The sequence below is a fragment of the Heptranchias perlo genome, chromosome 5, assembly GCF_035084215.1.
Source record: "Heptranchias perlo isolate sHepPer1 chromosome 5, sHepPer1.hap1, whole genome shotgun sequence".
NCBI classification, from domain to species: Eukaryota; Metazoa; Chordata; class Chondrichthyes; order Hexanchiformes; family Hexanchidae; genus Heptranchias; species Heptranchias perlo.
This window is the reverse complement of record NC_090329.1, coordinates 74,503,651-74,527,430: the sequence shown is the minus strand read 5'-3', so window position 1 is coordinate 74,527,430 and position 23,780 is coordinate 74,503,651. Positions and strand designations below refer to the sequence as shown.

Here is a 23,780-nt window from a genome sequence, read left to right as displayed (position 1 = left end):
GTGAGGGTGGGGAGGTCTTTCATGCCGTTTAAGTCCTGTTCAGCTGTGTGAGGTTAAGACTGGGAGTTGCAAAATAGCAGCATTGCTTTCAAATCAGCTTTGCACACCGATCGGCGTCATAACCTCTCAGCATGCTGATGGCGGTCGTTGGAGTGTGCGTGTGCCAACCCCTTTACCAAGATCGCGTCCTGTGCACTTCACGTCAGAAGTGTGCACACGTATCTTGGAGCCCACTTTCGGGACTTAGGTGTCTGGGTAGCGCCTAAAAAACGGGTGCTACACGGCCCAATTTCACCCCCCACCCCGGTTTTTAACTAATGCCAAAGAATTCCATCCAAGAAGAATCACAAATCATATTTCTACATGTAAAAGAATATCTTAGAGCACCTCACAAGGCAGAGGGGTGGACACCAATCAGGAAAATGGATGAATTTAGGTAGTAGGGAGAGGGTTAGGAGACCAAAGGTACTATTGAACAGATAAGTGTTGAGGAGGCTTTTGAAGGCAGTGAGGGAGGTAGCAAAGAAAAGTAGTTTTGGGAGAGAATTCCAAAGAGCAGAAGATTAATGGTTATAATAAGATTGACTTCCGATGGTGGACAGGAGAGACTGGGGAGCAAGCAGTGATCTGAAGTTGAAGGAACGAAAGGTGAGGGCTGGGAGGTATGGTTGAAGAAGATCATTTAGACAGGGTGGAACAAGACCATGAAGGGATTTGTAATTGATTCTCTGGAAGAGTGGAGTTTAGCAAAGGATAGGTGTGTGAGATTAGCTGAAGTTTGTGAAAGGTGGAAGAAGGAAAGCCAGTAAGGAAAGCACTGAGAAATCAATCCCTGAAGTGATGAAAGTGTGGAATAGAGTTTCATCAGCAGTGCAGGAGAGGTAGGGTGTAAGCAGGCAATATTCTGCAGATGCAAGAATGACACCTTAACAAAGGAGCAGATGTGGGGGTAAAAAAACTCAGGGTTGAACAGAATGCTGAGATTCTGCATCTCTCCAATCAGCCCGAGTTGGCAGCTGGGGAGGCTCATCGAGATGGAGGCAGAGGCACGGAGGGCCTGGCAGAAGATGAATAGGTAAATGTGCAACTATCAAAACAGGCTTAGGAATGTGAAAGATCCTTTAGGTGTTTAATTACACTTGAGGAGTGATGATTACTTTCAGCAACTCCTACTGTTATGGAGAGTTTCCCGAGCTCAATTGCCACTGATCGATGGAAGCTTGTTTTGCAGTATTTCAGTCCTAGCTGCAGATTAGGGCTACCAGCATGGGAGGGGTGGGGGGATCAAATACAGCTCTAAATATCAGTTTACACAGAATTAGGAATTTATTTTAGTTTGTGCTGCATAGCGAATTATCGGAAATGTAGGATGTTATCCAGATTAGTCTCAGCCCTTGGTAACTGACTAATTGGAGGATGAGAAGAAAATGGTAAATATTCTGAATGTATACTTCCTCCAAGAATGACCAGAGGAAGACATGAGCAACATGCCCTGTCCAAACAAAGATATCACAAGTAAAATCAATGACTTATTTCTAAATGAGATGGAACTCCTAGACAGGCGAAAGAAAGAAATCCGCAGGGATAGATGGTATATATGAGATTTGTGACGCACTGACAATTATAAGGCATAAAAGCAAAATACTGCGGATGCTGGGAATCTGAAATAAAAACAGAAAATGCTGGAAACACTTAGCATCTGTGGAGAGAGAAACAGAGTCAACGGGGGGAATTTTAACTCCCCCAGGACAGGCGGAACAGTGGCGGGGGTCGGGGGGGGCGTTAAATTGTAAAAATTGGGAAACCTGACCCCAACCTGCTGCGAACGTGCCTATTTCCAGTTTAACCGGGGTGGGCGGGGGGGGGGGAGGTGTTGAGGGTTGGAGTGAGTAACTTGCTCTCGCAAGGCGGGTTGGTAATTATAATATGTTAATGAGGCTGCTGCCTCAGATTTTGTCAGCCGTTTGGAATAAACAGCTGCGGGCCGGGTTTCTCAGGGCTTGGGAAACCTGATAGCCAAAGGGAGGTGAGAACTGCCGGATCCAGCAGCTTAGTGCTGTTCTAGCACATCTTGAGGGCCAGGAGGAGCAAGAATGCGTTCCCCCGGCCCCCCAAGCAATTCTGCCTCCCTCTCCATGTTTGGCTGGCCCTCTCCTTGCGATCTCCAGACGCCCCCGCAATCTTTTCCTCCAAACCTTCCTCCTCTTGTTCCCCAGCTTCAGCCTTGTACACATGGCTTTCTCATCTGGCAATGGCCAACCTCTCAATCTGGCTGCTTGCAGGGCGGGAACCCGAGTACAAAAATTCTAATGAGGTCCTGCCATTAAATTCTGATGAAAGGCCATCGACCTGAAATGTTAACTCTGTTTGCCTTTCCACAGACACTGCCTGACCTGCTGAGTGTTTCCACCATTTTCTGTTTTTATATCATTATGATGGAGTCATTATTTATTTGGGAGGGACCAGAAGATTGAAAAATGCAAGTAACATTCACGCCAGATAAGTGCCAGGCAATGACCGTCTCCAACAAGAGAGAGTCTAACCACCTCCCCTTGACATTCAACAGTATTACCATCGCTGAATCCCCCTGTGCAGGTGAGGTTAAATTCGTTTCAGCTTTACAATCCACAAAAAATTATGTACCTCAGCTATTTCAATGAGATAAATTGCTCCTTTAACAATCCACCCACTGGCATTAAGTGGGGACAGGACTTCTGGGTTTCTGTTGTGTGCACACTTCCAAATAGGTCAGGGTTAAACCTGGAAGTGGGTGCATTGGAGCCGGGTTGCGATACCACTTCAAAAAACTGTAATTTTTACCTCCAGTTGTGTGGGGTTAAAATTGCCCCCTTTTGTATCTCTATGACCATGCATCCAAGGGGATGTTAAAGTTTGCTCATTTGTCAGATTTTCAGTATGATCTTTCCCAATGATATTTGAGATGGAGAGAGTTCTGAATGCGGTTGTTTTGTAAATTTATTCCTACCTAGATTTTGATTTGGGTTGGGTTTTGATATGGTTACCATCAATAATGTAGGCAGGGGCACTGTTCAGGGTGTTTAAATACCCCCTGAAATTTCAATTTTTCTTTATTGGACCACTACTTCTTTCGAAAGAATGTGCCTTAGAACACTTGGTAGAAAACAGAAACAACAGATGTTCTTCCAGAGCTAGTGAGTTCTGCAATTCAACCAGTGAAAACTGATTTAGTTGTGCTTGTGCTTCTAAATGTTCACTGGGATATTGCAGTGAACAGTCGTGAAGTTATTGATAAGTAAGTGACACATAACTTCATGCTTTAGAGTTTTCGTTCGACAAGACTGTTTTTTTCTTTTTTTTTTGCATTGTCAGGTTAATGGAATTAATATTTCTATTTGAACCTTATTGTGAAATTCCTATTTGAAAAGTAAACCTTTTGAAATAGTTTTATTTGGTCTGGCAAGCTGATATCCAAACCCCTCCCCTCCTTCCACCTCCGGAAAAATAATCCTGCCTATGCCGTTGGTTAGCACGCTGCTTACTGTTGTGTGATGAGCCATTTCACTATTTATCTTAATCAACTTCCTCATTAATGCCTGGGTATTGTTCCCAAACTCCCTGAACAGAGGAAGTTGCTAGTTTTTAGTCTGCAGGTCTGGTCGTTGTCTGTCAAAATCAGTCATCTGAGATCACATGGAGAAAGGCCTCTGGTGTGGGTGAACCCTCATAGGACTTGTGACCCATGTGATTGCACAGACTTTGGCTGCAGTTCTGGCCATGACCTATGTGGGAAAACACTGTAGAAGAATTATACCCTAATGGCGGCTAACATGCAGCCTCCTTGCTAAGGACATTCAGGCTTGCACTGCTGAAATTTGAAATACGATTAAAAAAATCTTCCCTTAACCACAACAGCTATTACAGAGTAAAATAAGTACACTAAAAGGAAGCAAGAGCTCCATTCTATATATTTAGTCTATTGTTTAACGTGCCAATTCTGTTCCTTTGCACGTCTGAAGATTTCCTGGAAAAGGTTTGCAAACATAATTTAGTTGATAACGTATAACCTTTTCAAAAGGCAAACGCAATTTACTGGAAAACAACTACAAACAGCTAAATATGATTTTAGTCTGGAATAAACTGAGGCTTAGTAAAGATCAGGATTTAGGCTGAAATTTCACAATGTTAGTGCAGCATATATATGGATTTGACTCTCTGTGAGAAAAAAACCTTTGAAAAAAGCTAACGATTTTCCAGCTGAAAGATATCATACCAAATACTTTTGAAAGGTTAATGCTCTGTGGGCCTGTGTGGCCTTAAAAACCAGTTTGTAGAAATCAATAGTCGAGTTTTCCCAGTAGCGAGAATGAAATAAACATGGTTTTTGGTACATCTCAACAGATTGCTTTATATGCCTGGAGCGATTCATGCTCGCCAGCGTTTTCACAAGTATACAAATGGTAGATCGGAGGAGATCATGGGCCAGCATGAACTTATGAAATGGTGATGTCGGAGGAAGGGGGATCAGGACTTTTAATGTTCTTTGTTTAGTAAGCATGGGAATAGGGAGGGAGCAGACTAGCCCATAAGAAGAGTGTCACTTGAAGATATGTTAACAATATGAGCCCAAGCTACTAAGAGACCTTTAAGCTTGGGATCTAGAATTGGACTCAGAAGCTAACAGATGGTGGCATAGCTGCAAGGGATCTCCATCTAATCCGGATAAAAGATTCAAAGCAGGTTTGACTGTACCCCGAGTCAGCTGCAACAGATGGAGCTGCTAATATTGGCACACTGTTAGAAGCATGGAGAGTCAGCAAGCGCTCTGCCACACTTGCTTTCAGTATGTCCTAAGGCTAGACCCTTTTGGAAGGAGTTTAGCAAAATCTTTGAGCCTGATTTAAAAATACACATTCCTTCCTTGCTACTTTTGCATGCACAAGGAGAAAGAGTCAAATGATTCAGGTTTTAAAACCTGAGAGTGGCATTGCTGGGATAATTAGTAGTTGAGAAAGCGATGCTCTGGATCAGAAAGAATGCAGCGCCCACTGCTATCAAACGTTGGCTTAGTGAGGATGTTGCGCATTTCAGCTTTCGACCTACGAAGCCCATGGGGGTTGGGGAAGGAGTGACAGGGATACAGAGCAAACTAGACACTGGGAACCCTACCAAAAAGGTTTGTATGAATGAATATCCCTTTATGAAGGAAATTGGGCTCAGTGGGTGGAGTACTTGCTTTATGGTTTCTTGTGCAGAGTACAGCTATAATTAAATCTATTTTGGTTGAAAAACACTTGAGGAAGTAAATGATACATAAACTGTATCTGTTGGAATGAACCTGTGTAACCACAGAAACCTCCTGTCCCACTGTAAAGAATGCCTTGAACCCAATTAAGCTCTTAAGTTTTTGGGGAGATATTGCATAGACAGGGCCAGTTGAGATAATGGGTGGTGGGGGAGAGGGGAGGCAGTTTAATAGTAATCCATTTTGATTAAATATTATGGATATCCAGCTTCCCCTGAAAGGGTCTCTGGCAAGTGTTAAACAGATTGTCTTCTGGTGAGGGAAATCCTGGGTCTGTCCCATGTTATACACCAGAGATATTTGTGAGCTGGGCCATTCTAGCCTAACGATTGAGCAGGGTAATGAGGATATTGTTTGGAAGGATAATGATGTGTGAGTAGAAACTGTTAAAAAGGTTATACCTCTTGATGAAATGAATAAATGTTTGCAGAAATTCAGGCTTTCAATTTAAATCTGAAAATTCAGATTTGCAAACAAAGTGAGCCACTGCTGGACTGCCAGGGCCCTCAATTGGAGGAGGGCCAATTTCAATGGGATGAGAACAGATCTGGCCCGGGTAAATTGGAATCAAAGATTGGCAAGCAAAACTGTAATTGAACAGTGGGCAGCCTTTAAGGAGGAGATGGTTTGGGTACAGTCTAGGCATATTCCCAAGAGGCAGAAAGCTAGGGCAACTAAAGCCAGAGCTCCCTGGATGACAAAAGAGACAGTGAGTAAGATGAAATGGAAAAAAGGGGCGTATGACAGATGTCAGGTTGATAACACAAGTGAGAACCAGACTGAATATAGAAAGTTCAGAAGGGAAGTGAAAAAGGAAATAAAAGGGGCAGAGAGAATATGAGAATAGACTGGTGGCCAACATGAAAGGGAATCCAAAAGTTTTCTACAGGCATGTAAACAGTAAAAGGCTGGTAAGAAGAGGGGTGGGACCGATTAGGGACCATAAAGGAGATCTACTCATGGAGACAGAGGGGAAGGCCGAGGTACTAAATGAGTACTTTGCATCTGTCTTTACCAAGGAAGAAGACGCTGCCAGAGTCTCAGCAAAGGAAGATGTAGTTGAGATACTGGATGGGCTAAAAATTAATAAAGAAGAGGTACTTGAAAGGCTAGCTGTACTTAAAGTAGATAAGTCACCCGGTCCGGATGGGATCCATCCTAGATTGCTGAGAAAAGTAAGGGTGGAAATTGCAGAGGTACTGGCCATAATCTTCCAAACAGCTGTAGATTTGGGGGTGGTGCCAGAGGACTGGAGAATTGCAAATGTTACACCTTGTACAAAAAAGGGTGTAAGGATAAACTCAGCAACTACAGGACATTCATTTTAACCTCAGTGGTGGGGAAACTTAAAGAAACAATAATCCGAGACAGAATTAACAGTCACTTGGACGAGTGTGGATTGATTAGGGAAAGCCAGCATGGATTTGTTAAAGGCAAATAGTGTTTAACTAACTTGATAGAGTTTTTTGATGAGGTAACAGAGAGGGTAGATGAGGGCAATGCAGTTGATGTGGTATATATGGACTTTAAAAAGGCGTTTGATAAAATCCGCACGGTAGGCTTATCATCAAGATTGCGGCCCATGGAAAATATGGGGTAGTAGCAACATGGATACAGAATTGGCTAAGGGACAGGAAGCAGAGAGTAGTGGTGAACGGTTGTTTTTTGGACTGGAGGGAGGTGTACAGTGGTGTTCCCCAGGGGCTGGTGCTGGGACCACTGCTTTTCGTGATATACGTTAATTACTTGGACTTGGGTGTACAGGGCACAATTTCAAAATTTGCAGATTGCACAAAATTTGGAAGGGTAGTAAACAGTGAGAAGGACAGTGATAGACGTCAAGAGGATATAGACAGGCTGGTGGCATGGGCGGACACATGGCAGATGAAATTTAATGCAGAGAAATGCAAAGTGATATATTTCGGTAGGATGAACGAGGAGAGGCAATATAAACTAGAGGGCACAACTCTAAAAGGGTTACAGGAACAGAAAAAACTGGGGGTTTATGTGCTCAAATCGTTGAAGGTGGCAGGGCTGGTTGAGAAAGCGGTTAAAAAAGCATATGGGATCCTGGGTTTATAAATAGAGGCAGAGAGTACAAAAGTATGGAAGTCATGATGAACCTTTATAAAACACTGGTTCGGCCACAACTGGAGTATTGTGTCCAGTTCTGGGCACCGCACTTTAGAGAGGGTGCAGAAGAGATTTACTAGAATGATTCCAGGGTTGAGGGACTTTAGTTATGTGGATAGTCTGGAGAAGCTGGGGTTGTTCTCCTTGGAACAGAGACAGTTGCGAGGAGATTTGATAGAGGTATTCAAAATCATGAAGGGTTTAGACAGAGTAGATAGAGGGAAACTGTTCCCATTGGCAGAAGGGTCAAGAACCAGAGGACATAGATTTAAGGTGATTGGCAAAAGAACCAAAGGTGACATGAGAAAAACTTTTTTACACAGCGAGTGGTTAAGATCTGGGATGCACTGCCTGAGGTGGTGGTGGAAGCAGATTCAATCATGGCCTTCAAGAGGGAAGTGGATAAATACTTGAAAGGAAAAAAATTGCAGGGCTACGGGGAAAGGGCAGGGGAGTGGGTCTAGCTGCATTGCTCTTGCACAGAGCCGGTGTGGACTCGATGGGCCAAATGGCCTCTTTCCCTGCTGTAACCTTTCTATGATTCTATGATTCTATTAGAGCCACCAACCTTTAGGCACAGGGTTTCTCCCAGGGCCTCCAGAATTAGGTGCAAATACTCCTGTCAGATACATTGTGGGAAAAGGAGGAGGAGTTATTAAAACCATTATCAAATATAAGTAAAATCTGAAGGGAAACCTCATCTTTACCACTAGGCGCAGACTCACCACTAGACAAGAGCAGCGAGCAAACGTTTCTCGACTCTCTGCCATAGATCAGAAGATAAGAACTCGAACTAACCAAATGCAATTCAAGTTTTTAAAAGGAATGAACAGCATACTGCTTCATTGCTGTTGGCCTAACCACATTCTCAATCGCTGGTCATGATACGAAAGCCCAAATTCCTGATTTGTGCACTTGATGTGCCAGGCTTTGTGCCAGGAGTGTGAATTCATAAGAGAAGGACTGGGAGGAGTAATATATTAACCCACTGTTTTTTAGCCGTTGCAATCCAGGTTAAAATCCACTTGATTGAAGTCTCTACACTCTGATGACTGTAAAGTCTCATCTAGTTCATAGTGGATGCAAGCTCATGGCACAGCTTGCCCACAGGTTGGCAAACATGCTCAGAGAATGAGTACGTATAGGAAATGGAAAAAACAAAAGGGGCACTCTTCTGGAAATATCTCATTCAGGCCCCCTCTAAAGGTCCCGTGCGTAAATGCATACTGACCATTGGCCCCGGGTTTGATTTATAGTCTGTCCTGACCTAGTTGATCTCAGCCAGTGAAGCTATTACAGTTTGTCTTGGTGGCCCAGGACGAGCTCTAAGAAAAAATAATCAGTCGGGTCGCCTGCTGGAAAGTGCACATGTGTGGATGTTGGATGAGAGCAGGATTGGGCTTGACTGTGATGTTCTCTGTTGTAGAATAGCCTGCTGATATTCTAGACTCAATATGAAGAACAGCCACTTGGGTAAGGTATCAGATGGTTGCTGGTGCCCGTGGAACTGTACCTCAGAAAGAATTAGCGCCTTTAGGAGAGAACAGAAAAAGGCAAAGAAAATTGGGAAAAGAAAAAAGTACATTCTTCAGGCAAGGTAGAGAGTGCCTTGTTTTGCATCTGATCTACAAGTGCTTGACAGTGGCATTACCACCCGCATCTTGATAAGCACAAAAAAAAGGTCATAGGAATACTTTCTGCATGATTGGACAGCAGTGCACAGAAAACCACATTACAGTTAGACAAACAGACTTTGGTTACCAAATTCTTTAAAGAGACAGACACCTCCAAATCTGACCAAAGTGAATTGATATAAATTAGACAAATCTATGTTTTTCTGAATTAATTCACAGTCCGCATTCAATCTGTTCAGATTCCAACTTCAGATCTGTAGCTCATTTCTAAAAGACAAAACTTAGAACCAAGCAAAAGGTTATGAAAGTTGCCGATAGTAATTGAGCAAAAAAGAAATTATGATAAGGGATCATTTTACGCAGGCCATGCTGCTGACAGGGAGTCCCACCCATCGGTAGCACAAATCGGAAATTTTGGATGCACTACTCACTGTTTTCCATCCATTAAAATGAATAGCAGAACAGATTCATAAAATTACCCTCAAAGCCTAATTCTTACAATGCGGAAATAGCCAAAGTGGTGTAAGGTAATGGTCAGACCCCTTCTGGAGTATTACATGCTCTTCTGTGTGCTGGACTATAGAACCATAGAACCATAGAAAAGATACAGCCCAGAAGGGGGCCATTCGGCCCATCGTGTCCGCGCCGGCTCGAAGAACAACCAGGTGCCCATTCTAATCCCACCTTCCAGCACCCGATCCATAGCCCTGCAGCTTACAGCACTTTAGGTGCAGGTCCAGGTACTTTTTAAAAGAGCTGAGCTATTCTGGCCTATTTATTGGAAGGGAAATGAGGACATTCTTTAGCAGGATAATGATACATCAGTAGAAGCTGAAAAAAGTTACATTTTTTGATGATTATTAATGATAAATGTTTGTCAAAATTCAGACTTTCAATTTAAATCTGAAAATTCAAATTCACAGACAGGAACCATTCATGGTCCTTCTAACCCCACAAAGATCAGTGGCACAGCTTTTTTTGGCCCATTTTTGGAGCGGCTTGTATCAGTCCCTTTAAGGATTGCTGGTTCGGCCACTCAGCACTCAGTTCCTCTAGCTGGAGCACTGTTCCAGGCAGCCCAATGGTGAGAAGGTGGGTTGGTGGGGTTGAATTATGAAAAAAAGATAGACCTGTTGGGCTTAATGACCTTTTCCTGTTCCTAAAAATTCTTATGTTCTTACATTATTTTCGTTAGAAAGAAGCTAATAAAAAGAATGAACCTGGCCCAATTGATTTCACAAATGTACATAGGGAGCAAAATAATACTTCACTCTTTAGAACCTAAGTACATATCCCTGGGATTTTGATCTAACCAAACTTCACTGATAAGAAATCCACTCATTTGCTCCAGTCTTGGGTAAGAGAGATATTTGAGGACTGTTAACTCCTATCAGCTTTTCTGTATAGTAGCATGATACCAGCAGTAACAGCTTCATGAACGGTTGACAGTGAAATATTAGCCTATTCAGAAGAAATGTGATTAAAACTACAATTTTCTGCTGCCAAAAAACAAATCTGAAATATATCAGGAAGCAAGGTTTGGGCAGCATTCATGATTTCAGAACATTTTAGAACATGGTGACATGTTCATATTCTTAAAAATCTGAACATATTGGGCTCGATATTAGCAGGGCGACGGATTCTCAGCGGGGGGGGGTCGATTGGGCGTGTGGGTAATGCGCCTGGTGAAATCAGTGTGCTCCACACGGAATCGCAGGCTAATTGGAGCCACTTACCTTGGCTTCCGGGTTTCCCGCTGGTAAGCTGCGTGGCGGGCGGACTGCGCATGCGCAGTAAGGTCTGTCAGCTGGAGGAGCTCGATTTAAAGGGGCAGTCCTCCACTGACTGATGCTGCAGAAAATAGGAAAAATTACAGCATGAAGCAGCCCAGGAGGAAGGCTGCTCCCAGGTTTAATGATGCCTTGCTCCAGGTATCATTGGATGGGGTGAGGAGGAGGGGGAGGACAGAGATCTTCCCCCCGGCAGGTGGGAGGAAGCAGCCTGTCTCTGCCACCAAGAAGGCTTGGCTCGAGGTGGCAGAGGAGGTCACCTGCACCGCCAACATATCGCCCACCTGCATACAGTGCAGGAGGCGCTTCATTGACCTAAGTAGGTCAGCCAAAGTGAGTACACTTACTCATTCCCCTACACTCCATCTGCCACATCACCGCCCCCACCCCACATCTCCTTCTGCACTGCCAACACTACTCTGTCACATCACTTTCACACCCACTCAAACCTCATCCTCATCTTACCTGCACTTACTCACCTCGCCAGTACTCATCCCGCCACTACCACTCAACCCAATCCTCATATAATCTCATGGCTCTATCTCATACTCACCCTCTCATGCATCTCTTTCACGGTCAGCCTCACTCAACCTGCCACTACCTGTGCTGCAGCCACAGGGCATGCATCACATATGAGCAGTAGGAAGCGTAAGGCAGACGTGTCGTGAGCATGAAGGGGATGCACAAGGGTGTTTGAGGGTTTGTCATGGTGTTTACCTATATTTAATTTCTGATCAACCCTCATAACATATTATATCGTCACCACTACTGCCAAGTCTTTGCGAATCTTGTCTGGTTTGTGCAATAATGCCATTTCCTGAGGATCACTATGAAGACCCACAACTAATGCCTCCCATTGTGTCACTGCAGAGTGGGTGTAGGTGTATTTGCAGGGCTCTTTTGTGCAGACGGCTGAGAGACGTCGGCGATGTCCCCGATGGCACCCTGGACGGATGCGGAGGAGAAGTTGTTGAGGGCAGTGGTGACTTTGACAGCGACAGGTAAGAAGATGCTGCTCGGGCCAGCCGGGAGCAGCTCAGCATGAAGGAGGCTGCAGATGTCCATGACTACATGTCGAGTGACTCTGAGCCTCCGTGTGCACTGCTGCTCAGAGAGGTCCAGGAAGCTGAGCCTCGGTCTGTAGACCCTATGGCGAGGGTAGTGCCCTCTGCGACGCATCTCTCTCTGCGGTTGCCCTCCCTCCTGCTGTGCAGGTGGATGTGTCACAGCACTGTGTTGTGGAGCTCCACGTGTCAGTGGTGGACGGCGTGGCCGGCGAGGCTGGTGATGCTGTTCGCCCTCCGAGGAGGTCATGACTGCAGCTACGGTGGCCCCCATCCGGAAGATGTACATCTGAGGGGGTCCGCAAGGTAGGTACATGTCTCTGGACCCCGGGGTAAGTGTGCAAATTGGTGAATTTTGTTGTTAGGAGGAGGATGGTGGAGGCCAAACTTTGTCCAAAGTGACAGAGTGGTCTCCTGCAATGAGTGAGGGTCTCCCCTCCCCCCACCTGTCAAATGGACCTTTGCAGCTGCCACAGGCTGATGGCTGCAACACGTCCATTTGAACTGGGAGTGTTTCCCCCAGTACGGGAAACATTCTCAGTTGATTTCAAAATCCCATCCCTCCTAAAATATCAGGTCAATCAGGTCTGTAAACAACCTGAAGTACCTGTTTAAGTACTTTAAGTAGCACCCCGCCGGCTTTAATTGCGGCGGGAGTCCCACATGTGGGGGCTGCGCGCGCATGTCAGCGCATCACTGGGGAACCCGGAAGTGGGCGGGATGGAGCCGGGCTCCAGACCCGCCCCGGGAATCCCGGATTTTCGCAGCCCCCTGCCACGAACGCGAAAATCGAGCCCATTATCTCAAGTAAAGTCAGGAAAGTCAGTCAAAAATAATACATTTTGTAGTGAATAACGAATACCTAATAATGATAAGCAGGCAGTAATTTTATTGAGGGGTTCCCCATGGCATCATCAATTGCAGAAAGACCATTTGAACTCTAAGATGAGCTCACTGTCTGGAAATCATTCCCATCTGCCCTTTCATACAAAATATTGCCGAGGTGGGAGGCTCGTTTATATAGTTTGTTGTTGGCGGTGGTCATGGTGGACATTTTAAGCAGGACACTTTAAGCAGTTGATGTGTGCTCTTGTTCTTGTATGCAGTATTGCTGGGTAATTCAAGGGGGTCGATTTTAACCTCCAGGGAGACATCGGGCAGGTGTTGTGATTACGCTGTCAGTCCAATGTCCTTGGCATGAGGCCCATGCCATTTTTAAGGGCCAGGCCTTATTTCCATATTCCCAGCAAGCTGCGAGAACTGTTCCAGCACTCACAAGTTGCTCACTGGTTTGGGGACGTTGGAAATAAAAATCGGGAGAGATGTAAAACAGGCTGTCGATTTGCCATCACCTGTTTTACACTATCGCACAAAGTCAAAATTATCCCCTTTGTGTGAAATTTTTTTCCTGCTATCAATCCAAACATTAACATTTACTAGTTTGAACCTAGTTCGACTCCCATAGTTTAATATCAAATAATATTCTAGGATAATTTTATCTATCCCTGTAACAATCTTGTATATCTCTCAGATACCTCCTTTCCAAGCTGAAAAGCCCAGGGGGGCTGAATTGGGCTGCATAGCGCCCATTGTGTCGGCGCCTCGCGGACAGCTAAGCCCTGAAAATGGTATCCAAGATGCATGCGCACACTTCCGGTGTGACATTCGTAGGATACCATCTTGGTAAAGGAGTTCGCACGCACCTAATGAAGGCCGGCAGCATGAAGAGTAGGGAGATTATGATGTAAATCAGTGTGCAATGCTGATTTAAAGGGACAGATGCGATTTTGGAACTCCATGCTCCAGCCAACGCACTGTCTTAATCTCGCACAGTTGAACAGGTCTTAAACAGCTTGGAGGACCTCCCCCCACCAGTGATCATGCAGGATTTACAGGTTAGTTGCTGGATTATTGCTTGTGGCTGCTGATGCATTTGTACCTGTTTTTGGAGGTCTCCTATACTTGAATACTAGGACTAGGGGACATAGCCTAAAAATTAGAGCCAGGGCTTTCAGGAGTGAAGTTATGAAACGCTTCTACACACACAAAGGGTGGTAGAAGTTTGGAACTCTCTTCTGCAAACGGTAGTTGATGCTAGCTCAATTGTTAATTTTAAATCTGAGATTGATAGATTTTTGTTAACTATAGGTATTAATGGATATGGGGCTAAGGCGGGTATATGGAGTTAGGTCACAGATCAGCCATGATCTCATTGAATGGCGGAACAGGCTCAAGGGGCTAAATGGCCTTCTCTGTTCCTATGTTCATATAATAAAGTTTCAATACTTTACAAGGAGTGGACTGGCTAGCCGACAGGCAACAGCAAGGGCACTGGCAGAGTGGCGGGGATGGGACAGGAATGCTGTCATCCTGAGAGAGGACAGCAGGTTCTTGTTCCATGGAGCCACTCCCACTCGTTGCCTTCTGTTATGCATCACCTTTTCCTACAAGAAAGCGGGCATGTGTCGGTGAGTGGCCTGCAGGATGTTTGGATCATGTGCCTGTCATGGTTAAATAGCTGCCAGTGTGTACGACCTTTGAGTTGTTGGTGTGCAGCTTGCAACAGTGGAAATGTGTGAGGGTGAGATAAATCTTCTGATTAGAAAAGTTGAGTACTGATTGAAAGAATTTGTTGGTATGTGGGTGCTGGGGGTGTAGTGCGTGGAGTAGTGGATGCGACTAGTGGTGCAGTTGGTAGGAGATGCCACTTGACATTTGAACTCACTCACCTTGACCACTCGTGTCAAATCATTGAACTTCTTCCTACACTGCATTCATGTTCGTGGTGCTATGCTCCTGGCATTGACCTTGTCCCCTACTGCCTCCCACTGCCTCAGGGGTATATGTCTGGAGGGCCTCTTCCTCCCCTGCTGTGGATATAGGATGCCCCTCCTTCTGTCCACCTCTTGCACCAAGGCCTCTAGTACGTCATCAGAGAACCTTGGTGCGTGTTCTCTTGCAGACCCGGTACAAACTCAGATCGGCAGATTGGTGAGGTCTGGTGTGCAAATTGGAGGATGTGGGATGTAGTTTTGAGCAACCTTTATTCAATATTTTAAAATAAAACAACTGTTTTTAAACACAAAGACAAGACCTGCATCTGTGTTTTGCTTGTGCGATTTCTGATCTCCGTTCAGACCCGAATCTTATATTTTGAAAATATAAGAGTCCCGCAAACTTTGAGCAGACAAGTTGTTGCTCATTAAAAATTCCAGAGTTGCCATCATCACCGTGCTTCACTATATTACAGCACAGATTCACTTCACCATTGACTTCCACCACTTCCTGCAGCCACTGTGCACCTCCCCTTTAAGAGGCGCAGGCTGCCTTTAAGTAGTGCTAGCCACTCCCGATATCTGGGCCCCCTGTGCAGCCAATCAACAGCGTAGGTAGTGCTGGCTGCACGCAACAATTACTGAAATCACCAGGCAGTATGAATGTTATGTGCTGCCGGCATCTCAACAACCGGGCACAGGTTAATCGTGCACCGTGATCCCAGTGCCCATTTTCGGGGGTTAACAAATTTAACCCCCCACGTGTCTTCAGATCTTTCCTCATAACTCAAACCCTGACACTGGAGATCAGCCTCATGACCCTTCACTGCACTGCCTCTAGCTCTTGAATTTCTCTTTTGTTTCATGTTGTCCGACCAGTTGTGAGTATTCATTTTCTGTTTCACATATTTCGAGCATTTGAACTTTTTTTTCTATCTCAAATACTCCAGTTATGTTTTTTTCATTTGGATGTTATAGAGGAAACGCTTTTGGGATTTGCATTGCAGCGCTCAAGGTTGTATCCTTCTGAGTGTTCTTCTGAAATTTTCAGGGTGAAGATGTAAAATCTTAATGGAAATCAACATAAATAAACAAATTATTATTTATTTGCCATTGTTGTTATTCAGCTCAACACATTGAAGTGCCTGATATAATTTCCCTCTTGTAAGAAAGATCTCACTTGTGCAATAAAAATCACATCAAGCACTTCAACATGTAATATTTTCTGTTTACACCGCCAATGTTTAGTTTAATTTGTTAGCTCTTTAATCCACAGCAACATCTTGTGATATCTTGTTCAAACCCTGAAAAGATCTGATGTTGGAATGTTGGAGAGTATGCTGAAATGATGGGGGGAAGCAATGCATGGTGAAATGACCCTGAATAGGCTTCACTTTATTTTTTTTGTAAGGTATTTTGGACACTTGCCAGTATTTTCATATAAATGTGCTAAGATATAATATTAGTAATTCCATGGAAACAGTTCAGGAAGTCCAAATATTTTGTTCTGTTTACAGCCAAACATTACTGGCCTCATAACACGTCTTGTTTATACATGCAGTCGATTCAAATATTTAGAAATCCCCCAGTGAGAACTTGGTCCTCATGGGCAATGTCAAAGTTAAGCAATGAAAATCCAAGACTAGTATAACCTCAGGGAACGAAAATCAGTTATGAAATAAACACTAGTTCAAGAGTGTTGTTTATTTAATTCTCTTATGTCTTCAAGACCATGCAGTAAACCTCTGCCAGCTGTGTAGTTAGACAAGCTATTCACAGACCTCTGCTAATATCTTTAGCCAGGTACCAGCACGGCAAGAGAGGAGGGAAAGATGATTCTGATTTTTCCTCTCCCATATGGGGAAGCATGTGGCTTCCACTTTCTGACTTCTAACGACGCCACCAGGATCAGTAATTTATCTGGGGAATTGTGGTTGTGGTTTCACCTTGAAATAGAGGTCATTTGGTAATGGCAGTCCTTGTACAGTACTTTGAACTTAACACCATGCTCATATAGTCAAGGTATTATTTTTGTTTGCGTCCCATAGTAAAGTAGGATACAAAAATACTTCCACAATCATCAGTGTCCTTAATGTTTTTCCTTTATTAGCTCGTATTGATTCCTTTTGGCTCACTGTCTCATTTATACATCCAACTGACTTCTAGATTGGGGCTCCCCCCGTTTGGCAGTTCCATAACTGCACATTTATACCTCAAAGCCGGGTCACATTTAGTTCGCCAAAAAAGCTGGGATATTTCAGCTGATATGAGCTTGTTTATGGAATTAAAGATTGGTGGTTGACTTGCCCTATTTGTGGCCAGTATAAGTATTTGGGCGATGAAGCCAGTATTAAGTAGTTTAGTTGCTAAGATACTGTGCATTGTTTGTTGGTTTTGCTGGCGCTGGAATACAATCTGCTTTTGATGACATTAGGGATGGCTTGTGGTCTGCACTGCAAGAAAACTGAACAGGCAGTTGGAATCTCATCCACACTGACACCAGCCAGGTAGCTGATGCCTGGATATTCTGTAAAACCTGATTTCTACAGTGTGACTTATATTAACTGTTCAAACACAAACATGGTTTGCCATTTTTTCAAGTTTTGATTAACCACCAGTGGAGTCATGCAAATGATTCAGTTTAACAGTAATTTAGTCACTTTACCTTTTGTTAATAAGTCATATTTTATTTCCACCGGCAGTGACAGAGGGAATATGGAGGGAAGACTGTGTCTTCTCTTCAATTCTCCATCCCACTCCCACTCTGGCCTCTCTATCTTCGGCCTTCCACACTGTTCCAATGATGCTCAATGTAAGCTCGAGGAACAGCACTTAATAAAGTTAACAAAGGATGAAATTGGTTTAATAGTGAGAAATGATCTTGGCTCAGAAGATCAAGATGTCGAATCAATTTGGGTGGAGGTAAGAAATAGCAAGGGAAAGAAATCGCTGGTGGGAATAGTATATAGGCCCCCTAACAGTAGCTACACTGTAGGGCAAAATATAAATCAGGAAATAAGGGGGGCTTGTAAAAAAGGTAATGCAGTAATCATGGGCAATTTTAACTTTCACATAGATTGGTCAAAACAAATTGGTAAAAGTAGCCCTTAGGAGGAGTTCATAGAGTGTATTTGGGACTGTTTCTTAGACCAATACGTCAGGGAACCAACCAGGGAAGAGGCCATTTTGGATCTGGTAATGGGTAACGAAATAGGATTAATTAATGATCTCAAAGTAAAGGATCCCTTGGGAAGTAGTGATCATAACATGATAGAATTTCACATCCAGTTTGAGAGCAAGGATCTTGGGTCTGAAACTACTGCATTAAACTTACATAAGGGCAGATACAAAGGATTGAGGGCGGAATTGGCTAAAGTGGACTGGATAAGCAGTGGAAAACATTTAAAAAGATATTTTATGACTCGCAATAAAAATATATCCCTGTGAGGAAGAACGACTCCACAAAAAGGGTGAACCAACCATGACTAACTAAGGAAGTCAAGGATGGTATCAGGTTAAAAGAAAAAGCATACAACATGGCAAAGATTACTGGTAAGCCTGAAGATTGGGAAAACTTTAAAAACCAGCAAAGGATGACTAAAAGAATAATAAAGAGGGAGAAAATAAATTATGAGAGTAAACTAGCAAGAAATATAAAAACTGACAGTAAAAGCTTCTACAAGTATATAAAAAGGAAGAGGGTAGCGAAAGTAAACATTGGTCCCTTAGAGGATGAGACTGGGGAAATAATAATGGAAAACAAGGAAATGGCAGAGGAATTGAACAGATATTTTGTATCTGTCTTCACAGTAGAAGACACTAATAACATGCCAATAATAGTAGATAATCAAGGGGCAAAGGGGAAGGAGGAACTAAAAAGAATCATTATCACGAGAGAAAAAGTACTAGGTAAACAAATGGGTCTAAAGGCTGACAAGTCCCCTGGACCTGATGGCTTGCATCTGAGGATCTTAAAGGAAGTAGCTACAGAGATAGTGGATGCATTGGTTGTAATCTTCCAGAATTCACTAGATTCTGGAAAGGACCCAGCGGATTGGAAAACTGCAAACGTAACACCCCTATCTGAGACAGAAAGCAGGTAACTATAGATCAGTTAGCCTAACATCTGTCATTGGGAAAATGCTAGAATCCATTATTAAGGAAGTAATAGCAGGATATTTGGAGACTCATAATACAATCAAGGAGAGTCAACGTGGTTTTATGAAGGGGAAATCGTGTCTGACAAATTTATTAGAGTTCTTTGAGGAAGTAACGGGCAGAGTGGATAAAGGGGAACCAATGGATGCAGTATATTTGGATTTCCAAAAGGCATTCGATAAGGTGTGACATAAAAGATTACTGCACAAGATAAGAGCTCATGGTGTTGGGGGTAATATACTGGCATGGATAGAGGATTGACTAACTAACAGAAAATAAAGATTTGGGATAAAAGGGTCATTTTCAAAATGGCAATCTGTAACTAGTGGGGTGCCGCAGGGATCAGTGCTGGGGCCTCAACTATTTACAATATATATCAATGACTTGGATGAAGGAACGGAGTGTCTTGTGGCCAAATTTGCTGATGATACAAAGATAGGTGGAAAAGCAAGTTGTGAGGAGGACACAAAGGGCTCGATTTTCGCGTTGGGTTACCTGCGGGTTTCCAGCGGGGGGGCCCCGAAAATCCCGATATCCGGTCACGTGACCGGATCGCGCCGAAATCCCGGCCACTTCCGGGTACCGCGCTGACGTGCGGGGCTGCGCGCGCAAGCCTCGCTGGTGGGAATCCCGCAGGCAATTAAAGCCAGCGGGGTTCCACTTGAGTGTACTTACCTTGCTCGTTGTGGTCAGTTAATGAGCTGAAGCAGCTGTCAAAAGAGGAAGTGTGGGATTTTAGGTTCAAGGCAGTGAGTTTCACACACTGGGGGAAACAGTCTCTCTCCAACCAGGCGTGTTGCAGCCAGCAGCCTGTGGCAGGTGCCAAGGTGCACTCCACGGGGGAGAGCCCTCACCCACGCAGGAGGCCACCACGTCACATAGGGCAACCCCTGCCCTCCACCACCCCCCGCCAAGCCAGAGGACAGACCGACACGAAACCGCAGCCCCAGTCCGAGGAACCACCCACCTACCCTGCACAACCCCTCAGACCAACACCTGCCAGATGGGTGGTGCGTGGACACCCTCGGAGGACGAACAGCATGACCAGCCCCAGCAGCCTCGCAGTCCACGCCGTCCGCCGCAGAGACGTGGAGCCCCCCAACACGGTGTTGTTGCACGCCCACCTGCACAGCAGGAGGGAGGGCTACCGCAGGGAGAGACGCATCGCTGAGGGCACTACCCTCGCCACAGGGTCCACAGACCGAGGCGCAGCTCCCCGGACCTCTCCGAGCAGCAGTGCACAGGGAGGCGCAGATTCGCTCGACATGTAGTCGTGGAGATCTGCAGGCTCTTTCATGCCGAGCTGCTCCTGGCTGGCCCCAGCACCAACTGCTTACCTGTCGCTGTCAAAGTCACCACTGCCCTCCACAACTTCTCCTCCGCATCCTTCCAGGGTGCAGCCGGCTACACCGCCGATGTCTCTCAGTCGTCTGCGCGGAAGAGCCCTGCAAATACACCTGCACCTACTCTGCAGTAACACGATGGGTGGCATCAGTGGTGGGTCCTCATAGTGATACCCAGGAGCGGGCATTATTGGACACAACGGACAGGATTCACGGAGACATGGCAGTGGTGGTGTCAATACAATGTGTGCTGTTTGTTGCTCTGAAATTCAATATAGGTAACACCCATGACAAACCCTCAGACACCCTTGTGCACCCCCTTCATGCTCACAACACATTTGCCTCACGCTGCCTACTGCACATATGTGATGCATGTCCTGTGGCTGCAGCACAGGTGGTGGCAGGTTGAGTGAGGCTGGCCGTGAGGGAGATGCACGAGAGGGTGAGTATGGGATGGAGCAATGAGATTGTATGAGGATTGGGTTGCGTGTTAGTGGCAGGATGAGTACTGGCGAGGTGAGTAGGTGGAGGTAAGATGAGGATGGGGTTTGAGTGGGTATGAAGGGTGATGTGACAGAGTAGTGTTGGCGGTGCCGAAGGAGATGTGGGGTGGGGGCAGTGTTGTGGCAGACGGAGTGTAGGGGAAAGACTTTGTGTTCTCACTGTGGCTGACCTACTGCGGTCATTGCAGCGCCTCCTGCACTGTATGCAGGTGAGCGATATGTTGGTGGCGCAGGTGACCCCCTCTGCCACCTCGAGCCAGGCCTTCCTGGTGGCAGAGGCAGGCCGCTTCCTCCCGCCCGCCGGGGGGAAGATCTGTGTCCTCCCCCTCCTCCTCACCCCATCTGATGATACCTGGGGTGAGGCATCATTAAACTGGGAGCAGCCTTCCCCCTGGGCTGCTCCATGCTGCAATTTGTTCCATTGGTTGCAGCGTCTGTCAGTGGAGGACTGCCCCTTTAACTGGAGAGCCTCCAGCTGACAGATCGTACTGCGCATGCGCAGCCCGCCCGACGCGCAGACCAGCAGCGTGGACCCCGGAGGAGCAGGTAATTGATTCCTATTAGTGTGTTGCCTGCTACGATCGCGTGGGCAACCCAATAATTTCGCCGAGCGTGTTGAGCACGCTCCCGGAGGACCACCCGCTGGGAACCCGCAGGCCTGGTAAAATCGAGCCCAAAGTGTCTGCAAAGGGATATTGACAGGTTAAGCGAATGGGCAAAAATTTGGCAGATGGAATGTAATGTGGGAAAATGTGAAGTCATCCACATTGGGAGGAAAAATAAAAAAGTAAAATATTATTTGAATGGAGAAATACTACAGAATGTTGCGGTGCAGAGGGATCTGGGTGGGGCTGGGTTAAAAATTAAAAACCGGGGAACGCGACCCCAAAACGCCATATTTACGGCGGCGGGTTTCGAGCCGTGTGTGTGTCCCGTTTTGGAGACACTCATTATAATATTTAAATCAGCCTCCCACAGTGCAATTAGGAGCCTGATTTAAATTTAATAGCTGCCGGCCGTGTTTCCCAGGGCTTGGGAAGCCCGGCAGCGAAATGGAGATGGGAGCAGCCAGCTGCAGAAGGTAAGTGCTTTTCAGAGCACTCCTTGTGGGCCAGGAGGAGCAAGAGTGCTCCCCCCTGGCCCGCAATCAAACCTTCAGCCTCCCTTCTGCCGATCGTGGCCTCTCTTTGCTGCCGCAATCTGCCGACTCCCCCTCACTCCAACCACCGATCGGCCCTGCAGTCGGCTAACCCCCCCACCCCCCCAACACTCGATCTCCGGCCTGCCCCGTGATTGGCCGTCCCCAAAAGTCCCCGGCTGTGTCCTCCTGCCACTGACTTTCCCGTTCGGCAGAATAAATTAGGGATTTGTGACAACTCAAAGCTCCTGGAAGACTAAAGCAGCACCCAAATCCTGGCCAATGTGGCTTCATCCCATTATTTTAGGACTTAGCTGTGTCTTCAGCCTCATAAATTTTTACTCAGCTTTTTTTAAATTCATTCATGGGATGTGGGCGTCGCTGGCGAGGCCAGCATTTATTGCCCATCCCTAATTGCCCTTGAGAAGGTGGTGGTGAGCCGCCTTCTTGAACCGCTGCAGTCCGTGTGGTGACGGTTCTCCCACAATGCTGTTAGGAAGGGAGTTCCAGGATTTTGACCCAGCGACGATGAAGGAATAACGATATATTTCCATGTCGGGAAGGTGTGAGACTTGGAGGGGAACGTGCAGGTGGTGTTGTTCCCATGTACCTGCTGCTCTTGTGCTTCTAGGTGGTAGAGGTCGCTGGTTTGGGAGGTGTTATCGAAGAAGCCTTGGCGAGTTGCTGCAGTGCATCTTGTGGATGGTACACACTGCAGCCACAGTGTGCTGCTGGTGAAGGGAGTGAATGTTTCGGGTGGTGGATGGGGTGCCAATCAAGCGGGCTGCTTTGTCCTGGATGGTGTCGAGCTTCTTGAGTGTTGTTGGAGCTGCACTCATCCAGGCAAGTGGAGAGTATTCCATCACACTCCTGACTTGTGCCTTGTAGATGGTGGAAAGGCTTTGGGGAGTCAGGAGGTGAGTCACTCGCCGCAGAACACCCAGCCTCTGACCAGCTCTTGTAGCCACAGTATTTATATGGCTGGTCCAGTAAAGTTTCTGGTCAATGGTGACCCTCAGGATGTTGATGGTGGGGGATTCGGCGATGGTAATGCCGTTGAATGTGAAGGGGAGGTGGTTAGACTCTCTCTTGTTGGAGATGGTCATTGCCTGGCACTTGTCTGGCACGAATGTTACTTGCCACTTATGAGCCCAAGCCTGGATGTTGTCCAGGTCTTGCTGCATGCGGGCTCGGACTGCTTCATTATCTGAGGGGTTGTGAATGGAACTGAACACTGTGCCATCATCAGTGAACATCCCCATTTCTGACCTTATGATGGAGGGAAGGTCATTGATGAAGCAGCTGAAGATGGTTGAGCCTCGGACACTGCCCTGAGGAACTCCTGCAGCAATGCCCTGGGGCTTGGATGGCATGTGAACACATCGTGCTCTCAGATCAGTGATAAATATGTTATTTGCACGTATTTACTGCCAAAAAAGTGTCTTAGATTGTGACACAACATATAATTTTGAAGAAATGGGTCTGAGCTTTTAAATAGGAAGCATGGTTCAGTTGCAGTTTGATTGAACTCGGTCTTTTAGGACTGACGGATGTTTTGGCCCAGATCTGTATTTGTGCCCAGGCTGTAATTAGTAGGGTTGAAAGTGAATGCAAAGTGGTGATATGGTCAGCAGTGGTAATGTTAGGGAAATTAAAGTGATGGAGTGGTCCTGTCTGAATTTTCACTATCACCTTCTGAAGGGAACTCATTAACCTCCCATGATGACTGCACATTGAGTTTGTGACTTGTTAAAGTGAGCCTGTCATTTAAAAATATATACACCTTTTAAATTTATTTTATATTATGTTCCAAGTTGACACAAATGCACTAAAGACAGATTAGAAATCATGATGATCTGCATTAGTGTCATGTTCACTGCTCAATGGGACTCTGATCTCTCCCTTCATCTCTACACAAACTGAAATGCTCAGAGATTTTGCGGCAAAACCCTAGAACAG

The 23,780-nt window shown here is 45.6% G+C and overlaps 1 protein-coding gene across 4 annotated transcripts in view; it reads left to right on the top strand.

The window, feature by feature from the left end:
- Window positions 1–23,780, top strand: part of LOC137321865 (synaptotagmin-like protein 2) — a 208,894-nt gene that overhangs the window by 12,481 nt on the left and 172,633 nt on the right. Inside the window, exon 1 of one of the 4 annotated variants that reach the window (XM_067984668.1) lies at window positions 2,464–2,595. The exons of 2 other annotated variants lie outside the window; for them this stretch is intronic. The gene's annotated coding sequence lies outside the window, so the exon portion shown is untranslated. Of the gene's footprint in view, window positions 1–2,463; window positions 2,596–13,743; window positions 13,801–23,780 lie in introns of those variants that run through there. One more of the 4 variants, XM_067984669.1, reaches the window with a different exon arrangement.